The sequence below is a fragment of the Heptranchias perlo genome, unplaced genomic scaffold, assembly GCF_035084215.1.
Source record: "Heptranchias perlo isolate sHepPer1 unplaced genomic scaffold, sHepPer1.hap1 HAP1_SCAFFOLD_673, whole genome shotgun sequence".
Lineage (NCBI taxonomy): Eukaryota > Metazoa > Chordata > Chondrichthyes > Hexanchiformes > Hexanchidae > Heptranchias > Heptranchias perlo.
In genome coordinates, this window is record NW_027139702.1 from 1 (window position 1) to 24,065 (window position 24,065).

A 24,065-nucleotide genomic window follows, 5' to 3' on the forward strand; every position below is an offset into this window, starting at 1 on the left:
TCCCCCTCTCTCCTCTCTCCCTCCCCCCCCTCTCCCCCTCTCTCCCCTCTCTCCCCTCTCTCCCCTCTCCCCCCTCTCTCCCCTCTCTCCCCCCTCTCTCAGGATCCCACAGTGGTTCCGGATCAGTGGGGGTCTTGGTGCAATCTTCATCCTCTTCCTGCTCACCGCCATTCTGGTGAAAGTCTCACTGGAGCCCCTGATCTTCTTCATCATCACCATGGCGACAATCGTCCTCATCAACTGTACGTCAACACCAGCTCTGTGTGGGTGGAGGGGGGGGTGGGGTGGAGGGGAGGGGGGAGGAGTGGGGGGAGGGGGGAGGGGAGGGGGGAGGGGTGGGGAGGAGTGGGGGGAGGGGAGGGGGGTGAGGGGGAGGGGGGTGAGGCCCGTGAGGGGAGGGTGGAGGGGGAGGCCTGTGAGGCATCTGAGGGGGAGAAGGGAGCGGAGAAGAGGGCGAGGGAGCGGAGAAAGTGGGAGAGAAGGAGTGGAGACAGGGAGGGGGGAGAGAGGGAGCAGAGAGCAGGAGAGAAGGGGCGGAGAGAGGGAGCGAGGGAGGCCTCCTTCTGTGCTGTATCATTCTGTGATTCTATGATTTTGAGAACAGTTGGACAATGAGACCAGTCCTGGAGTGAAGTGTGAAGCTGATGAGATTTGTGTAAGAATTCCTCTAACACATTCTCTCTCTCCCCCTCTCTCTCTCTCTCACCCCTCCCCCCCCCCCCCCCCACCCTCTCCCTCCCCCCCCCCCCCCCCGCTCTCCCTCTCCCTCCCCCCACCCCTCTCCCAGGTTTCGGAGCGGTCCTGCAGGGCAGTATCTTTGGGTTAGCTGGATTATTGCCTGAGCTTTACACCACCCCGATCATGAGTGGACAGGGAATGGCAGGCACCTTCGCAGCACTCGCCATGATTCTGCGCCATCGCAAGTAAGGAAACAAACAGGAAGTGGGCGGAGGGTGAGAGGCTGGACAGCTCCTGGACCCACAGTCCAAACCTCCAGTCACCACTCCTGCCAGAGAGGATCGCAGAGTGGGACATCCAGGGGAAGGGCAAAGGTTCACCCACCAACACAGTTACAAACACTCCATGGGCTGGGGGGTGTGTTACAGGTACCACCAGCCCTGGGAGTGTTTGATGGGACAGTGTAGAGGGAGCTTTACTCTGTATCTAACCCTGTACCTGCCCTGGGAGTGTTTGATGGGACAGTGTAGAGGGAGCTTTACTCTCTATCTAACCCTGTACCTGCCCTGGGAGTGTTTGATGGGACAGTGTAGAGGGAGCTTTACTCTGTATCTAACCCTGTACCAGCCCTGGGAGTGTTTGATGGGAGAGTGTAGAGGGAGCTTTACTCTGTATCTAACCCGTGCTGTACCTGCCCTGGGAATGTTTGATGGGACAGTGTAGAGGGAGGCTTTACTCTGTAACTAACCCTGTACCTGCCCTGGGAGTGTTTGATGGGACAGTGTAGAGGGAGCTTTACTCTGTATCTAACCCGTGCTGTACCTGCCCCTGGAGTGTTTGATGGGACAGTGCAGAGGGAGCTTTACTCTGTATCTAACCCGTGCTGTACCTGCCCCTGGGAGTGTTTGATGGGACAGTGTAGAGGAAGCTTTGCTCTGTATCTAACCCGTGCTGTACCTGCCCTGGGAGGTGTTTGATGGGACAGTGTAGAGGGAGCTTTACTCTGTATCTAACCCTGTACCTGCCCCTGGGAGTGTTTGATGGGACAGTGTAGAGGGAGCTTTACTCTGTATCTAACCCGTGCTGTACCTGCCCTGGGAGTGTTTGATGGGACAGTGTAGAGGGAGCTTTACTCTGTATCTAACCAATGTTATACCTGCCCTGGGAGTGGGAGATGGGACAGTGTAGAGGGAGCTTTACTCTGTATCTAACCCTGTACCTGCACCCTGGGAGTGTTTGATGGGACAGTGTAGAGGGAGCTTTACTCTGTATCTAACCCGTGCTGTACCTGCCCTGGAGTATTTGATGGGACAGTGTAGAGTGAGCTTTACTCTATCTAACCCATGCTGTACCTGCCCTGGGGAGTGGGAGATGGGACAGTGTAGAGGGAGCTTTACTCTGTACCACAAATGGAACACCCCTATTCAAGGAGGGAGTGAGACAGAAAGCAGGTAACTATAGACCAGTTAGCCTAACATCTGTCATTGGGAAAATGTTAGAATCCATGAGTAAGGAAGTAGGTAGCAGGACATTTGGAGACTCATAATACAATCAAGGAGAGTCAGCATGGTTTTATGAAGGGGAATCATGTCTGACAAATTTATGAGAGTTCTTTGAGGAGGTAACGGGCAGGGTGGATAAAGGGGAACCAATGGATGCAGTAGATTTGGAGTTCCAAAAGGCATTCGATAAGGTGCCACATAAAAGATTACTGCACAAGATAAGAGCTCATGGTATTGGGGGTAATATACTGGCATGGATAGAGGATTGGCTAACTAACAGAAAACAAAGAGTCGGGATAAAAGGGTCATTTTCAAAATGGTAATCTGTAACTAGTGGGGTGCCGGAGGGATCAGTGCTGGGGCTTCAACTATTTACAATATATACCAATGACTTGGATGAAGGAACAGAGTGTCTTTTGGCCAAATTTGCAGATGATACAAAGATAGGTGGAAAAGCAAGTTGCGATGAGGACACAAAGTGTCTGCAAAGGGATATTGACAGGTTAAGTGAATGGGCAAAAATTTGGCAGATGGAAAATAATGTGGGAAAATGTGAAGTCATCCACTTTGGGAGGAAAAATAAAAAAGCAAAATATTATTTGAATGGAGAAATACTACAAAATGCTGCGGTACAGAGGGATCTGGGTGCCCTCGTAAATGAAACACAAAAAGTCAACATACAGGTGCAGCAGGTAATCCAGAAGGCAAACGGAATATTGGCCTTTATTTCTGGGGGGATGGAGTATAAAAGCAGGGAAGTCATGATACAACTGTACAGGGTGCTGGTGAGACCACACCTGGAGTACTGCGTACAGTACTGGTGCCCCTATTTAAGGAAGGATATTCTTGTATTGGAGACAGTTCAGAGAAGGTTCACTAGGTTGATTCCGGGTATGGAAGGGTTGTCTTATGAGGAAAGATTGAACAGGTTGCGTCTATACTCATTGGAGTTTAGAAGAATGAGAGGAGATCTTATTGAAACGTACAAGATTCTGAGGGGACTCGATAGGGTAGATGCTGAGAGGATGTTACCCCTCATGGGGGAATCTAAAACTAGGGGGCATAGTCTCAGAATAAGGGGTCGCCGTTTAAGATGGAAATGAGGAGGAATTTCTTCTCCCAGAGGGTCGTGAATCTTTGGAATTCTTTACCCCAAAAAGCTGTGGAGGCTGAGTCATTGAATACATTCAAGGCTGAGTTAGATCAATTTTTGATCAGCAAGGGAGTCAAAGGATATGGGGAAAGGGCGGGAAAGTGGAGTTGAGGTAAAAATCAGATCAGCCATGATCTCATTAAATGGCGGACCAGGCTCGAGGGGCCGAATGGCCTACTCCTGTTCCTATCTCTTATGGTCTTATGGTCTGTATCTAACCCGGTCTGTACCTGCCCTGGGAGTGTTTGATGGGACAGTGTAGAGGGAGCTTTACTCTGTATCTAACTCTGTACCTGCTCTGGGAGTGTTTGATGGGACAGTGTAGAGGGCGCTTTACTCTGTATCTAACCCTGTACCTGCCCTGGGAGTGTTTGATGGGACAGTGTGGAGGGAGCTTTACTCTGTATCTAACCCGTGCTGTACCTGCCCTGGGAGTGTTTGATGGGACAGTGTAGAGGGAGTTTTACTCTGTATCTAACCCATGCTGTACCTGCCCTGGGAGTGTTTGATGGGACAGTGTAGAGGGAGCTTTACTCTGTATCTAACCCGTGCTGTACCTACCCTGGGAGTGTTTGATGGGATAGTGTAGAAGAGCATTAGGTACAGGAGGAGGCCATTCAGCCCCCTGAGTCTGTTCTGCAATTCTATCAGATCATGACTGATCTGTACCTCACCCCATTTACCCCCCTTTGCTCCAAACCCCGATCCCCTGACCCAACAAAAATCTATCGATCTCAGTCCTGAAAGCTCCAATTGACCCCCAGCATCCACAGCCTTTTTTGGGGGAGAGAGTTCCAGATTCCCACTCCCCTTTGTGTGAAGAAGTGCTTCCTGACATCACCCCTGAACGGCCCGGCTCTAATTTTAAGGTTCTGCCCCCTCGTTCTGGACTCTCCCTCAGCAGAGGAAATGGTTTCTCTGATAGATATCATCTCTATCAAATCCTTTGAATCGTTTAAGAATCTCGATTAGATCACCCCTTAATCTTCTGAACTCAAGGGAATACAAGCCCAGCCTATGCAACCTGTCCTCGTAATTTAACCCTTTTAGCCCCGGTATCATTCTGGTGACTCTCCGTTGCAGCCCCTCCAAGGCCAATATATCCTTCCTGAGGTGCGGTGCCCAGAACTGAACGCAGTCTCTCCAGACGGGGTCTGACCAGGGAGGGGGAGAGCGGGACCGGGGGAGACCTGGGCGGGAGGGAGGGGGGGGGAGAGGGCGGGACCGGGGGAGACCGGGGCGGGAGGGCGGGACTGGGGGAGACGGGGGGTGGGGGCGGGTCACAGGATGGAGTTGATGCTGTCATTTGCTCCGATCTGTTGCTGAAATTCTCTTCCTTATGTAGGTGGGTCGAAGCAGAATGAAAGTGCCTTTGGATATTTCATCACTGCCTGTGTGGTGATCCTATTTGCTATCCTGGCCTACCTCGGTCTACCTCACCTGGTGAGTCCTCCCTTTTCCAGTTGGTTGTCACCTGACTTTACCTCTCATTGGGACTGGGACAGCGATCACACTGTTCTCACACACAGGAGCAGCAGGAGGCCATTCAGCCCCACGAGCCTGTTCCGCCATCCAATTATATTATGGTTGATCTGTATCTTAACTCCATACCCCTGTCAAAAATCTATCGATCTCAGTCCTGAAAGCTCCAATTGCCCCCAGCATCCACAGCCTTTTTGGGGGAGAGAGTTCCAGATTCCCACTCCCCTTTGTGTGAGGAAGTGCTTCCTGACATCACCCCTGAACGGCCCGGCTCTAATTTTAAGGTTCTGCCCCCTCGTTCTGGACTCCCCCCATCAGAGGAAATAGTTTCTCTCGATCGACCCTATCAAATCCTTTAATCATCTTAAACACCTCGATTAGATCACCCCTTAATCTTCTAAACTCGAGGGAATACAAACCCAGTCTGTGCAACCTGTCTTCGTAATTTAACCCTTTCAGCCCCGGGATCATTCTGGTGACTCTCCGCTGCACCCCCTCCAAGGCCAATATATCCTGGGTTGAGTAGGTTGGTCATTCTGTCCAGTGGAAGGCGGTACTATTCAGCAGACTGATTTGTAGATGGCGGAGAGGTTTTGGGGAGTCAGGAGGTGAGTGACCCTCTGCCGAATACCCAGCCTCTGACTTGCTCTTGTGGGCACCGCATCTCTGGCTTGTCCATTTCAGCTTCTGATGTTTTTGTTTTCATTCCCGGGATGTGGGCGTTGCTGCCAAGGCCGGCATTTATTGCCCAAACCGAGTGGCCCTGAGAAGGTGGTGGTGGGCCACCTTCTTGAACCGCTGGTAGTGGGATTGATAGAACTGAGTGTCTCACTGGGCCACTTCAGAGGGCAGTTAAGAGTCAACAGCCTTGGTGTGGGGATTGGAGTCAGATACAGGCCCAGACTGGGTAAGTTCAGCAGGTTTCCTTCACCAAAGGGCATCAACAAACCGGTTGGGTTTTTACAACAATCCGACGGCTCTGTGGTCACTTTCACCAACACTGGTTTTTATTTATCTCCAACACAAGCTCCATCTGGTGTAAACGAATTTCCCAATGCAGGTCAGAATTCAATGCAGGAGCCTCATTTCCATATTGAATTGAGGCCTGCTCTCAATTCAGGCAGCCGCCAGGGCAGCCTAAAATGGGAGAAGGACCCCGACGGAGTGAGCAGAGGCCTGAATCCCCTGTGAGATTGGTCATTGTCAGGGCTTCGGGGCTTCGGGGCCCCCAAACCTCCAGGATTGTCCAGGAATGAAAGATTAATCTTCAGGACGCTGCAAACACAGGGAGAAAAATCACAGGGGCATTCAAAACATGTGTTTTTTTTCTCATGTTCATTTATTGGTTATAAACATATTGAGGATGGGGAACAAAGGCTGTTTCTGGATGATGGTTTTCCAGTGATTCTTGAACCCTGACAATAATCAATTAAAGAAAGTCACCCTCACACAACAGTTTCATGAATCAAAACACAATTATTTGATGATCTACTTCATACGAGCTTTGCACAAAGCAAAATCAAACCATACCGATGACCTTCCTCGACCCGTTAATGCCGAGTAATGATTTAACGATTCATATCAACAGCAGGCAAATCACATAATAGAAACAACCTCAAACCAAGGGTTTTTGCATCACACAGGCAGTTGAGAAGTGATCACCTTCTTGTATCCTGAGGTCTGTACCGTTATCTCAGAGATCCTTCCTGGAAGCAGGGCCTTCAATTCAGACTCAAGAGACTGGTTTCATTGCAAAGTCTTTTTATATTGTGCTGGACCAATGAGACATAGGATTGGGAGAAAGTGTCATTCTTTCTGTCCAATTGTTCGGTTTGTTACGAGGACGAGGACTCTGATGGAGCAAAGACCGTGGGAGCCCTCTTTATTCTCGGTGTTTCTGGGCTTTCATGCAGATATCGGCCGTTCCATTCCACTGCACAGACGCTCTTCATGGTCATGATATCTCCATTCCTACTTGCTTGATGGGTTCCTAAACCTTTCCTTTTTACATTTGCTTTTATAGTATATCATATACTGGATGGAACACTCTCTGATCTTTTATAGTATATCATACACTGGATGGAACACTCTCTGATCTTTTATATTATATCATATACTGGATGGAACACTCTCTGATCTTTTATATTATATCATATACTGGATGGAACACTCTCTGATCTTTTATAGTATATCATATACTGGATGGAACACTCTCTGATCTTTTATAGTATATCATATACTGGATGGAACACTCTCTGATCTTTTATATTATATCATACACTGGATGGAACACTCTCTGATCTTTTATATTATATCATACACTGGATGGAACACTCTCTGATCTTTTATATCATATCATATACTGGATGGAACACTCTCTGATCTTTTATATTGTATCATACACTGGATGGAACACTCTCTGATCTTTTATATTGTATCATACACTGGATGGAACACTCTCTGATCTTTTATATTATATCATACACTGGATGGAACACTCTCTGATCTTTTATATTATATCATATACTGGATGGAACACTCTCTGATCTTTTATATTATATCATATACTGGATGGAACACTCTCTGATCTTTTATATTATATCATACACTGGATGGAACACTCTCTGATCTTTTATATCATATCATACACTGGATGGAACACTCTCTGATCTTTTATATTATATCATATACTGGATGGAACACTCTCTGATCTTTTATATCATATCATACACTGGATGGAACACTCTCTGATCTTTTATATTATATCATATACTGGATGGAACACTCTCTGATCTTTTATATTATATCATATACTGGATGGAACACTCTCTGATCTTTTATATTATATCATACACTGGATGGAACACTCTCTGATCTTTTATATCATATCATACACTGGATGGAACACTCTCTGATCTTTTATATTATATCATATACTGGATGGAACACTCTCTGATCTTTTATATTATATCATATACTGGATGGAACACTCTCTGATCTTTTATATTATATCATATACTGGATGGAACAGTCTCTGATCTTTTATATTATATCATACACTGGATGGAACACTCTCTGATCTTTTATATTATATCATACACTGGATGGAACACTCTCTGATCTTTTATATTATATCATATACTGGATGGAACACTCTCTGATCTTTTATATGAAATCATATACTGGATGGAACACTCTCTGATCTTTTATATTATATCATATACTGGATGGAACACTCTCTGATCTTTTATATTGTATCATACACTGGATGGAACACTCTCTGATCTTTTATATTGTATCATACACTGGATGGAACATTCTCTGATCTTTTATATTATATCATATACTGGATGGAACACTCTCTGATCTTTTATATTATATCATATACTGGATGGAACACTCTCTGATCTTTTATATTATATCATATACTGGATGGAACACTCTCTGATCTTTTATATTGTATCATACACTGGATGGAACACTCTCTGATCTTTTATATTATATCATATACTGGATGGAACACTCTCTGATCTTTTATATTGTATCATACACTGGATGGAACACTCTCTGATCTTTTATATTATATCATATACTGGATGGAACACTCTCTGATCTTTTATATTGTATCATACACTGGATGGAACACTCTCTGATCTTTTATATTGTATCATACACTGGATGGAACACTCTCTGATCTTTTATATTATATCATATACTGGATGGAACACTCTCTGATCTTTTATAGTATATCATACACTGGATGGAACACTCTCTGATCTTTTATATTGTATCATACACTGGATGGAACACTCTCTGATCTTTTATATTGTATCATACACTGGATGGAACACTCTCTGATCTTTTATATTATATCATATACTGGATGGAACACTCTCTGATCTTTTATATTATATCATATAGTGGATGGAACACTCTCTGATCTTTTATATTATATCATGTACTGGATAGAACACTCTCTGATCTTTTATATTGTATCATACACTGGATGGAACACTCTCTGATCTTTTATATTATATCATATACTGGATGGAACACTCTCTGATCTTTTATATTATATCATACACTGGATGGAACACTCTCTGATCTTTTATATTATATCATATACTGGATGGAACACTCTCTGATCTTTTATATTATATCATATACTGGATGGAACACTCTCTGATCTTTTATATTATATCATATACTGGATGGAACACTCTCTGATCTTTTATATTATATCATATACTGGATGGAACACTCTCTGATCTTTTATATTATATCATATACTGGATGGAACACTCTCTGATCTTTTATATTATATCATATACTGGATGGAACACTCTCTGATCTTTTATAGTATATCATACACTGGATGGAACACTCTCTGATCTTTTATATTATATCATATACTGGATGGAACACTCTCTGATCTTTTATATTGTATCATATACTGGATGGAACACTCTCTGATCTTTTATATTATATCATATACTGGATGGAACACTCTCTGATCTTTTATAGTATATCATATACTGGATGGAACACTCTCTGATCTTTTATAATATATCATATACTGGATGGAACACTCTCTGATCTTTTATAATATATCATATACTGGATGGAACACTCTCTGATCTTTTATAATATATCATATACTGGATGGAACACTCTCTGATCTTTTATATTATATCATATACTGGATGGAACACTCTCTGATCTTTTATATTATATCATATACTGGATGGAACACTCTCTGATCTTTTATATTATATCATATACTGGATGGAACACTCTCTGATCTTTTATATTATATCATATACTGGATGGACCACTCTCTGATCTTTTATATTATATCATATACTGGATGGAACACTCTCTGATCTTTTATATTATATCATATACTGGATGGAACACTCTCTGATCTTTTATAGTATATCATATACTGGATGGAACACTCTCTGATCTTTTATATTATATCATATACTGGATGGAACACTCTCTGATCTTTTATATTATATCATATACTGGATGGAACACTCTCTGATCTTTTATAATATATCATATACTGGATGGAACACTCTCTGATCTTTTATAATATATCATATACTGGATGGAACACTCTCTGATCTTTTATATTATATCATATACTGGATGGAACACTCTCTGATCTTTTATATTATATCATATACTGGATGGAACACTCTCTGATCTTTTATAGTATATCATACACTGGATGGAACACTCTCTGATCTTTTATATTGTATCATATACTGGATGGAACACTCTCTGATCTTTTATAGTATATCATATACTGGATGGAACACTCTCTGATCTTTTATATTATATCATATACTGGATGGAACACTCTCTGATCTTTTATATTATATCATATACTGGATGGAACACTCTCTGATCTTTTATATTATATCATATACTGGATGGAACACTCTCTGATCTTTTATATTATATCATATACTGGATGGAACACTCTCTGATCTTTTATATTATATCATATACTGGATGGAACACTCTCTGATCTTTTATATTATATCATATACTGGATGGAACACTCTCTGATCTTTTATATTATATCATACACTGGATGGAACACTCTCTGATCTTTTATATCATATCATACACTGGATGGAACACTCTCTGATCTTTTATATTATATCATATACTGGATGGAACACTCTCTGATCTTTTATATTATATCATATACTGGATGGAACACTCTCTGATCTTTTATATTATATCATATACTGGATGGAACAGTCTCTGATCTTTTATATTATATCATACACTGGATGGAACACTCTCTGATCTTTTATATTATATCATACACTGGATGGAACACTCTCTGATCTTTTATATTATATCATATACTGGATGGAACACTCTCTGATCTTTTATATGAAATCATATACTGGATGGAACACTCTCTGATCTTTTATATTATATCATATACTGGATGGAACACTCTCTGATCTTTTATATTGTATCATACACTGGATGGAACACTCTCTGATCTTTTATATTGTATCATACACTGGATGGAACATTCTCTGATCTTTTATATTATATCATATACTGGATGGAACACTCTCTGATCTTTTATATTATATCATATACTGGATGGAACACTCTCTGATCTTTTATATTATATCATATACTGGATGGAACACTCTCTGATCTTTTATATTGTATCATACACTGGATGGAACACTCTCTGATCTTTTATATTATATCATATACTGGATGGAACACTCTCTGATCTTTTATATTGTATCATACACTGGATGGAACACTCTCTGATCTTTTATATTATATCATATACTGGATGGAACACTCTCTGATCTTTTATATTGTATCATACACTGGATGGAACACTCTCTGATCTTTTATATTGTATCATACACTGGATGGAACACTCTCTGATCTTTTATATTATATCATATACTGGATGGAACACTCTCTGATCTTTTATAGTATATCATACACTGGATGGAACACTCTCTGATCTTTTATATTGTATCATACACTGGATGGAACACTCTCTGATCTTTTATATTGTATCATACACTGGATGGAACACTCTCTGATCTTTTATATTATATCATATACTGGATGGAACACTCTCTGATCTTTTATATTATATCATATAGTGGATGGAACACTCTCTGATCTTTTATATTATATCATGTACTGGATAGAACACTCTCTGATCTTTTATATTGTATCATACACTGGATGGAACACTCTCTGATCTTTTATATTATATCATATACTGGATGGAACACTCTCTGATCTTTTATATTATATCATACACTGGATGGAACACTCTCTGATCTTTTATATTATATCATATACTGGATGGAACACTCTCTGATCTTTTATATTATATCATATACTGGATGGAACACTCTCTGATCTTTTATATTATATCATATACTGGATGGAACACTCTCTGATCTTTTATATTATATCATATACTGGATGGAACACTCTCTGATCTTTTATATTATATCATATACTGGATGGAACACTCTCTGATCTTTTATATTATATCATATACTGGATGGAACACTCTCTGATCTTTTATAGTATATCATACACTGGATGGAACACTCTCTGATCTTTTATATTATATCATATACTGGATGGAACACTCTCTGATCTTTTATATTGTATCATATACTGGATGGAACACTCTCTGATCTTTTATATTATATCATATACTGGATGGAACACTCTCTGATCTTTTATAGTATATCATATACTGGATGGAACACTCTCTGATCTTTTATAATATATCATATACTGGATGGAACACTCTCTGATCTTTTATAATATATCATATACTGGATGGAACACTCTCTGATCTTTTATAATATATCATATACTGGATGGAACACTCTCTGATCTTTTATATTATATCATATACTGGATGGAACACTCTCTGATCTTTTATATTATATCATATACTGGATGGAACACTCTCTGATCTTTTATATTATATCATATACTGGATGGAACACTCTCTGATCTTTTATATTATATCATATACTGGATGGACCACTCTCTGATCTTTTATATTATATCATATACTGGATGGAACACTCTCTGATCTTTTATATTATATCATATACTGGATGGAACACTCTCTGATCTTTTATAGTATATCATATACTGGATGGAACACTCTCTGATCTTTTATATTATATCATATACTGGATGGAACACTCTCTGATCTTTTATATTATATCATATACTGGATGGAACACTCTCTGATCTTTTATAATATATCATATACTGGATGGAACACTCTCTGATCTTTTATAATATATCATATACTGGATGGAACACTCTCTGATCTTTTATATTATATCATATACTGGATGGAACACTCTCTGATCTTTTATATTATATCATATACTGGATGGAACACTCTCTGATCTTTTATAGTATATCATACACTGGATGGAACACTCTCTGATCTTTTATATTGTATCATACACTGGATGGAACACTCTCTGATCTTTTATAGTATATCATATACTGGATGGAACACTCTCTGATCTTTTATATTATATCATATACTGGATGGAACACTCTCTGATCTTTTATATTATATCATATACTGGATGGAACACTCTCTGATCTTTTATATTATATCATATACTGGATGGAACACTCTCTGATCTTTTATATTATATCATATACTGGATGGAACACTCTCTGATCTTTTATATTATATCATATACTGGATGGAACACTCTCTGATCTTTTATATTATATCATATACTGGATGGAACACTCTCTGATCTTTTATATTATATCATATACTGGATGGAACACTCTCTGATCTTTTATATTATATCATACACTGGATGGAACACTCTCTGATCTTTTATAGTATATCATATACTGGATGGAACACTCTCTGATCTTTTATATTATATCATATACTGGATGAAACACTCTCTGATCTTTTATATTATATCATACACTGGATGGAACACTCTCTGATCTTTTATATTATATCATACACTGGATGGAACACTCTCTGATCTTTTATAGTATATCATATACTGGATGGAACACTCTCTGATCTTTTATATTATATCATATACTGGATGGAACACTCTCTGATCTTTTATATTATATCATATACTGGATGGAACACTCTCTGATCTTTTATAATATATCATATACTGGATGGAACACTCTCTGATCTTTTATAATATATCATATACTGGATGGAACACTCTCTGATCTTTTATATTATATCATATACTGGATGGAACACTCTCTGATCTTTTATATTATATCATATACTGGATGGAACACTCTCTGATCTTTTATAGTATATCATACACTGGATGGAACACTCTCTGATCTTTTATATTGTATCATATACTGGATGGAACACTCTCTGATCTTTTATAGTATATCATATACTGGATGGAACACTCTCTGATCTTTTATATTATATCATATACTGGATGGAACACTCTCTGATCTTTTATATTATATCATATACTGGATGGAACACTCTCTGATCTTTTATATTATATCATATACTGGATGGAACACTCTCTGATCTTTTATATTATATCATATACTGGATGGAACACTCTCTGATCTTTTATATTATATCATATACTGGATGGAACACTCTCTGATCTTTTATATTATATCATATACTGGATGGAACACTCTCTGATCTTTTATATTATATCATATACTGGATGGAACACTCTCTGATCTTTTATATTATATCATACACTGGATGGAACACTCTCTGATCTTTTATAGTATATCATATACTGGATGGAACACTCTCTGATCTTTTATATTATATCATATACTGGATGAAACACTCTCTGATCTTTTATATTATATCATACACTGGATGGAACACTCTCTGATCTTTTATATTATATCATACACTGGATGGAACACTCTCTGATCTTTTATAGTATATCATATACTGGATAGAACACTCTCTGATCTTTTATATTATATCATATACTGGATGGAACACTCTCTGATCTTTTATAGTACATCATATACTGGATGGAACACTCTCTGATCTTTTATATTATATCATATACTGGATGGACCACTCTCTGATCTTTTATATTATATCATATACTGGATGGAACACTCTCTGATCTTTTATATTATATCATATACTGGATGGAACACTCTCTGATCTTTTATAGTATATCATATACTGGATGGAACACTCTCTGATCTTTTATAGTATATCATATACTGGATGGAACACTCTCTGATCTTTTATAGTATATCATATACTGGATGGAACACTCTCTGATCTTTTATATTATATCATATACTGGATGGAACACTCTCTGATCTTTTATATTATATCATATACTGGATGGAACACTCTCTGATCTTTTATATTATATCATATACTGGATGGAACACTCTCTGATCTTTTATATTATATCATATACTGGATGGAACACTCTCTGATCTTTTATATTATATCATATACTGGATGGAACACTCTCTGATCTTTTATATTATATCATACACTGGATGGAACACTCTCTGATCTTTTATATTATATCATACACTGGATGGAACACTCTCTGATCTTTTATATTATATCATATACTGGATGGAACACTCTCTGATCTTTTATAGTATATCATATACTGGATGGAACAATCTCTGATCTTTTATATCATATCATATACTGGATGGAACAATCTCTGATCTTTTATATTGTATCATACACTGGATGGAACACTCTCTGATCTTTTATATTATATCATACACTGGATGGAACAATCTCTGATCTTTTATATTGTATCATACACTGGATGGAACACTCTCTGATCTTTTATATTATATCATATACTGGATGGAACACTCTCTGATCTTTTATAATATATCATATACTGGATGGAACACTCTCTGATCTTTTATATTATATCATATACTGGATGGAACACTCTCTGATCTTTTATATTATATCATATACTGGATGGAACACTCTCTGATCTTTTATATTGTATCATATACTGGATGGAACACTCTCTGATCTTTTATAATATATCATGTACTGGATGGAACACTCTCTGATCTTTTATAGTATATCATACACTGGATGGAACACTCTCTGATCTTTTATAATATATCATACACTGGATGGAACACTCTCTGATCTTTTATAATATATCATGTACTGGATGGAACACTCTCTGATCTTTTATAATATATCATATACTGGATGGAACACTCTCTGATCTTTTATAGCATATCATATACTGGATGGAACACTCTCTGATCTTTTATAATATATCATGTACTGGATGGAACACTCTCTGATCTTTTATAATATATCATATACTGGATGGAACACTCTCTGATCTTTTATATTATATCATATACTGGATGGAACACTCTCTGATCTTTTATAGTATATCATATACTGGATGGAACACTCTCTGATCTTTTATAATATATCATATACTGGATGGAACACTCTCTGATCTTTTATAGTATATCATATACTGGATGGAACACTCTCTGATCTTTTATATTATATCATATACTGGATGGAACACTCTCTGATCTTTTATAATATATCATATACTGGATGGAACACTCTCTGATCTTTTATAGTATATCATATACTGGATGGAACACTCTCTGATCTTTTATAGTATATCATACACTGGATGGAACACTCTCTGATCTTTTATAATATATCATATACTGGATGGAACACTCTCTGATCTTTTATATTATATCATATACTGGATGGAACACTCTCTGATCTTTTATAGTATATCATATACTGGATGGAACACTCTCTGATCTTTTATAATATATCATATACTGGATGGAACACTCTCTGATCTTTTATATTATATCATATACTGGATGGAACACTCTCTGATCTTTTATATTATATCATATACTGGATGGAACACTCTCTGATCTTTTATATTATATCATATACTGGATGGAACACTCTCTGATCTTTTATATTATATCATATACTGGATGGAACACTCTCTGATCTTTTATATTATATCATATACTGGATGGAACACTCTCTGATCTTTTATATTATATCATACACTGGATGGAACACTCTCTGATCTTTTATAGTATATCATATACTGGATGGAACACTCTCTGATCTTTTATATTATATCATACACTGGATGGAACCCTCTCTGATCTTTTATATTATATCATACACTGGATGGAACACTCTCTGATCTTTTATATTATATCATACACTGGATGGAACACTCTCTGATCTTTTATAGTATATCATGTACTGGATGGACCACTCTCTGATCTTTTATATTATATCATATACTGGATGGAACACTCTCTGATCTTTTATATTATATCATATACTGGATGGAACACTCTCTGATCTTTTATAGTATATCATATACTGGATGGAACACTCTCTGATCTTTTATATTATATCATATACTGGATGGAACACTCTCTGATCTTTTATATTATATCATATACTGGATGGAACACTCTCTGATCTTTTATAATATATCATATACTGGATGGAACACTCTCTGATCTTTTATATTATATCATATACTGGATGGAACACTCTCTGATCTTTTATATTATATCATATACTGGATGGAACACTCTCTGATCTTTTATATTATATCATATACTGGATGGAACACTCTCTGATCTTTTATATTATATCATATACTGGATGGAACACTCTCTGATCTTTTATAATATATCATATACTGGATGGAACACTCTCTGATCTTTTATAATATATCATATACTGGATGGAACACTCTCTGATCTTTTATAATATATCATATACTGGATGGAACACTCTCTGATCTTTTATAATATATCATATACTGGATGGAACACTCTCTGATCTTTTATATTGTATCATACACTGGATGGAACACTCTCTGATCTTTTATATTATATCATATACTGGATGGAACACTCTCTGATCTTTTATATTATATCATATACTGGATGGAACACTCTCTGATCTTTTATATTATATCATATACTGGATGGAACACTCTCTGATCTTTTATAATATATCATATACTGGATGGAACACTCTCTGATCTTTTATATTATATCATATACTGGATGGAACACTCTCTGATATTTTATATTATATCATATACTGGATGGAACACTCTCTGATCTTTTATATTATATCATATACTGGATGGAACACTCTCTGATCTTTTATATTATATCATATACTGGATGGAACACTCTCTGATCTTTTATATTATATCATATACTGGATGGAACACTCTCTGATCTTTTATATTATATCATATACTGGATGGAACACTCTCTGATCTTTTATATTATATCATATACTGGATGGAACACTCTCTGATCTTTTATATTATATCATATACTGGATGGAACACTCTCTGATCTTTTATATTGTATCATATACTGGATGGAACACTCTCTGATCTTTTATATTATATCATACACTGGATGGAACACTCTCTGATCTTTTATATTATATCATATACTGGATGGAACACTCTCTGATCTTTTATATTATATCATACACTGGATGGAACACTCTCTGATCTTTTATATTATATCATATACTGGATGGAACACTCTCTGATCTTTTGTATTATATCATACACTGGATGGAACACTCTCTGATCTTTTATATTATATCATATACTGGATGGAACACTCTCTGATCTTTTATATTATATCATATACTGGATGGAACACTCTCTGATCTTTTATATTATATCATACACTGGATGGAACACTCTCTGATCTTTTATATTATATCATATACTGGATGGAACACTCTCTGATCTTTTATATTATATCATGTACTGGATGGAACACTCTCTGATCTTTTATATTATATCATATACTGGATGGAACACTCTCTGATCTTTTATATTATATCATATACTGGATGGAACACTCTCTGATCTTTTATATTATATCATATACTGGATGGAACACTCTCTGATCTTTTATATTATATCATATACTGGATGGAACACTCTCTGATCTTTTATATTATATCATGTACTGGATGGAACACTCTCTGATCTTTTATATTATATCATATACTGGATGGAACACTCTCTGATCTTTTATATTATATCATATACTGGATGGAACACTCTCTGATCTTTTATATTATATCATATACTGGATGGAACACTCTCTGATCTTTTATATTGTATCATATACTGGATGGAACACTCTCTGATCTTTTATAATATATCATGTACTGGATGGAACACTCTCTGATCTTTTATATTATATCATATACTGGATGGAACACTCTCTGATCTTTTATAACATATCATATACTGGATGGAACACTCTCTGATCTTTTATAATATATCATATACTGGATGGAACACTCTCTGATCTTTTATATTATATCATACACTGGATGGAACACTCTCTGATCTTTTATAGTATATCATATACTGGATGGAACACTCTCTGATCTTTTATAGTATATCATATACTGGATGGAACACTCTCTGATCTTTTATATTATATCATACACTGGATGGAACACTCTCTGATCTTTTATATTATATCATACACTGGATGGAACACTCTCTGATCTTTGATATTATATCATATACTGGATGGAACACTCTCTGATCTTTTATATTATATCATATACTGGATGGAACACTCTCTGATCTTTTATATTATATCATACACTGGATGGAACACTCTCTGATCTTTTATATTATATCATATACTGGATGGAACACTCTCTGATCTTTTATATTATATCATATACTGGATGGAACACTCTCTGATCTTTTATATTATATCATATACTGGATGGAACACTCTCTGATCTTTTATATTATATCATATACTGGATGGAACACTCTCTGATCTTTTATATTATATCATATACTGGATGGAACACTCTCTGATCTTTTATATTATATCATATACTGGATGGAACACTCTCTGATCTTTTATATTATATCATACACTGGATGGAACACTCTCTGATCTTTGATATTATATCATATACTGGATGGAACACTCTCTGATCTTTTATATTATATCATATACTGGATGGAACACTCTCTGATCTTTTATATTATATCATACACTGGATGGAACACTCTCTGATCTTTTATATTATATCATGTACTGGATGGAACACTCTCTGATCTTTTATATTATATCATATACTGGATGGAACACTCTCTGATCTTTTATATTATATCATATACTGGATGGAACACTCTCTGATCTTTTATATTATATCATAAACTGGATGGAACACTCTCTGATCTTTTATATTATATCATAAACTGGATGGAACACTCTCTGATCTTTTATATTATATCATACACTGGATGGAACACTCTCTGATCTTTCATATTATATCATATACTGGATGGAACACTCTCTGATCTTTTATATTATATCATAAACTGGATGGAACACTCTCTGATCTTTTATATTATATCATACACTGGATGGAACACTCTCTGATCTTTTATATTATATCATACACTGGATGGAACACTCTCTGATCTTTTATATTATATCATACACTGGATGGAACACTCTCTGATCTTTTATATTATATCATAAACTGGATGGAACACTCTCTGATCTTTTATATTATATCATATACTGGATGGAACACTCTCTGATCTTTTATATTATATCATATACTGGATGGAACACTCTCTGATCTTTTATATTATATCATACACTGGATGGAACACTCTCTGATCTTTTATATTATATCATACACTGGATGGAACACTCTCTGATCTTTTATAATATATCATGTACTGGATGGAACACTCTCTGATCTTTTATATTATATCATACACTGGATGGAACACTCTCTGATCTTTTATATTGTATCATATACTGGATGGAACACTCTCTGATCTTTTATATTGTATCATGTACTGGATGGAACACTCTCTGATCTTTTATATTATATCATATACTGGATGGAACACTCTCTGATCTTTTATATTATATCATATACTGGATGGAACACTCTCTGATCTTTTATAGTATATCATATACTGGATGGAACACTCTCTGATCTTTTATATTATATCATATACTGGATGGAACACTCTCTGATCTTTTATAGTATATCATATACTGGATGGAACTCTCTCTGATCTTTTATATTATATCATACACTGGATGGAACACTCTCTGATCTTTTATATTATATCATATACTGGATGGAACACTCTCTGATCTTTTATATTATATCATATACTGGATGGAACACTCTCTGATCTTTTATAGTATATCATATACTGGATGGAACACTCTCTGATCTTTTATAATATATCATATACTGGATGGAACACTCTCTGATCTTTTATATTATATCATACACTGGATGGAACACTCTCTGATCTTTTATATTATATCATATACTGGATGGAACACTCTCTGATCTTTTATATTATATCATATACTGGATGGAACACTCTCTGATCTTTTATAGTATATCATATACTGGATGGAACACTCTCTGATCTTTTATATTATATCATACACTGGATGGAACACTCTCTGATCATTTATATTATATCATATACTGGATGGAACACTCTCTGATCTTTTATATTATATCATATACTGGATGGAACACTCTCTGATCTTTTATATTATATCATATACTGGATGGAACACTCTCTGATCTTTTATAATATATCATATACTGGATGGAACACTCTCTGATCTTTTATAATATATCATATACTGGATGGAACACTCTCTGATCTTTTATATTATATCATACACTGGATGGAACACTCTCTGATCTTTTATAGTATATCATATACTGGATGGAACACTCTCTGATCTTTTATAGTATATCATATACTGGATGGAACACTCTCTGATCTTTTATATTATATCATACACTGGATGGAACACTCTCTGATCTTTTATATTATATCATACACTGGATGGAACACTCTCTGATCTTTTATATTATATCATATACTGGATGGAACACTCTCTGATCTTTTATATTATATCATATACTGGATGGAACACTCTCTGATCTTTTATATTATATCATACACTGGATGGAACACTCTCTGATCTTTTATATTATATCATATACTGGATGGAACACTCTCTGATCTTTTATATTATATCATATACTGGATGGAACACTCTCTGATCTTTTATATTATATCATATACTGGATGGAACACTCTCTGATCTTTTATATTATATCATATACTGGATGGAACACTCTCTGATCTTTTATATTATATCATATACTGGATGGAACACTCTCTGATCTTTTATATTATATCATAAACTGGATGGAACACTCTCTGATCTTTTATATTATATCATAAACTGGATGGAACACTCTCTGATCTTTTATATTATATCATACACTGGATGGAACACTCTCTGATCTTTTATATTATATCATATACTGGATGGAACACTCTCTGATCTTTTATATTATATCATAAACTGGATGGAACACTCTCTGATCTTTTATATTATATCATACACTGGATGGAACACTCTCTGATCTTTTATATTATATCATATACTGGATGGAACACTCTCTGATCTTTTATATTATATCATACACTGGATGGAACACTCTCTGATCTTTTATATTATATCATACACTGGATGGAACACTCTCTGATCTTTTATATTATATCATACACTGGATGGAACACTCTCTGATCTTTTATATTATATCATATACTGGATGGAACACTCTCTGATCTTTTATATTATATCATAAACTGGATGGAACACTCTCTGATCTTTTATATTATATCATACACTGGATGGAACACTCTCTGATCTTTTATATTATATCATACACTGGATGGAACACTCTCTGATCTTTTATATTATATCATACACTGGATGGAACACTCTCTGATCTTTTATATTATATCATACACTGGATGGAACACTCTCTGATCTTTTATATTATATCATATACTGGATGGAACACTCTCTGATCTTTTATATTATATCATAAACTGGATGGAACACTCTCTGATCTTTTATATTATATCATACACTGGATGGAACACTCTCTGATCTTTTATATTATATCATATACTGGATGGAACACTCTCTGATCTTTTATAATATATCATACACTGGATGGAACACTCTCTGATCTTTTATATTATATCATAAACTGGATGGAACACTCTCTGATCTTTTATATTATATCATAAACTGGATGGAACACTCTCTGATCTTTTATATTATATCATACACTGGATGGAACACTCTCTGATCTTTTATATTATATCATACACTGGATGGAACACTCTCTGATCTTTTATATTATATCATATACTGGATGGAACACTCTCTGATCTTTTATAATATATCATACACTGGATGGAACACTCTCTGATCTTTTATATTATATCATAAACTGGATGGAACACTCTCTGATCTTTTATATTATATCATAAACTGGATGGAACACTCTCTGATCTTTTATATTATATCATACACTGGATGGAACACTCTCTGATCTTTTATATTATATCATATACTGGATGGAACACTCTCTGATCTTTTATATTATATCATAAACTGGATGGAACACTCTCTGATCTTTTATATTATATCATACACTGGATGGAACACTCTCTGATCTTTAATATTATATCATATACTGGATGGAACACTCTCTGATCTTTTATAATATATCATACACTGGATGGAACACTCTCTGATCTTTTATATTATATCATAAACTGGATGGAACACTCTCTGATCTTTTATATTATATCATACACTGGATGGAACACTCTCTGATCTTTTATATTATATCATAAACTGGATGGAACACTCTCTGATCTTTTATATTATATCATACACTGGATGGAACACTCTCTGATCTTTTATATTATATCATACACTGGATGGAACACTCTCTGATCTTTTATATTATATCATATACTGGATGGAACACTCTCTGAACTTTTATATTATATCATATACTGGATGGAACACTCTCTGATCTTTTATATTATATCATATACTGGATGGAACACTCTCTGATCTTTTATATTATATCATATACTGGATGGAACACTCTCTGATCTTTTATATTATATCATACACTGGATGGAACACTCTCTGATCTTTTATATTATATCATATACTGGATGGAACACTCTCTGATCTTTTATATTATATCATATACTGGATGGAACACTCTCTGATCTTTTATATTATATCATAAACTGGATGGAACACTCTCTGATCTTTTATATTATATCATATACTGGATGGAACACTCTCTGATCTTTTATATTATATCATATACTGGATGGAACACTCTCTGATCTTTTATATTATATCATATACTGGATGGAACACTCTCTGATCTTTTATATTATATCATACACTGGATGGAACACTCTCTGATCTTTTATATTATATCATACACTGGATGGAACACTCTCTGATCTTTTATAATATATCATGTGCTGGATGGAACACTCTCTGATCTTTTATATTATATCATATACTGGATGGAACACTCTCTGATCTTTTATATTATATCATACACTGGATGGAACACTCTCTGATCTTTTATATTGTATCATATACTGGATGGAACACTCTCTGATCTTTTATATTGTATCATGTACTGGATGGAACACTCTCTGATCTTTTATATTATATCA

The 24,065-nt window shown here is 36.2% G+C and overlaps 1 pseudogene; it reads left to right on the forward strand.

The window, feature by feature from the left end:
* The first annotated feature begins 102 nt into the window (after positions 1–102).
* The window catches only part of LOC137318233 (equilibrative nucleoside transporter 1-like), a 93,693-nt pseudogene continuing 69,730 nt past the window's right edge, over positions 103–24,065 (forward strand).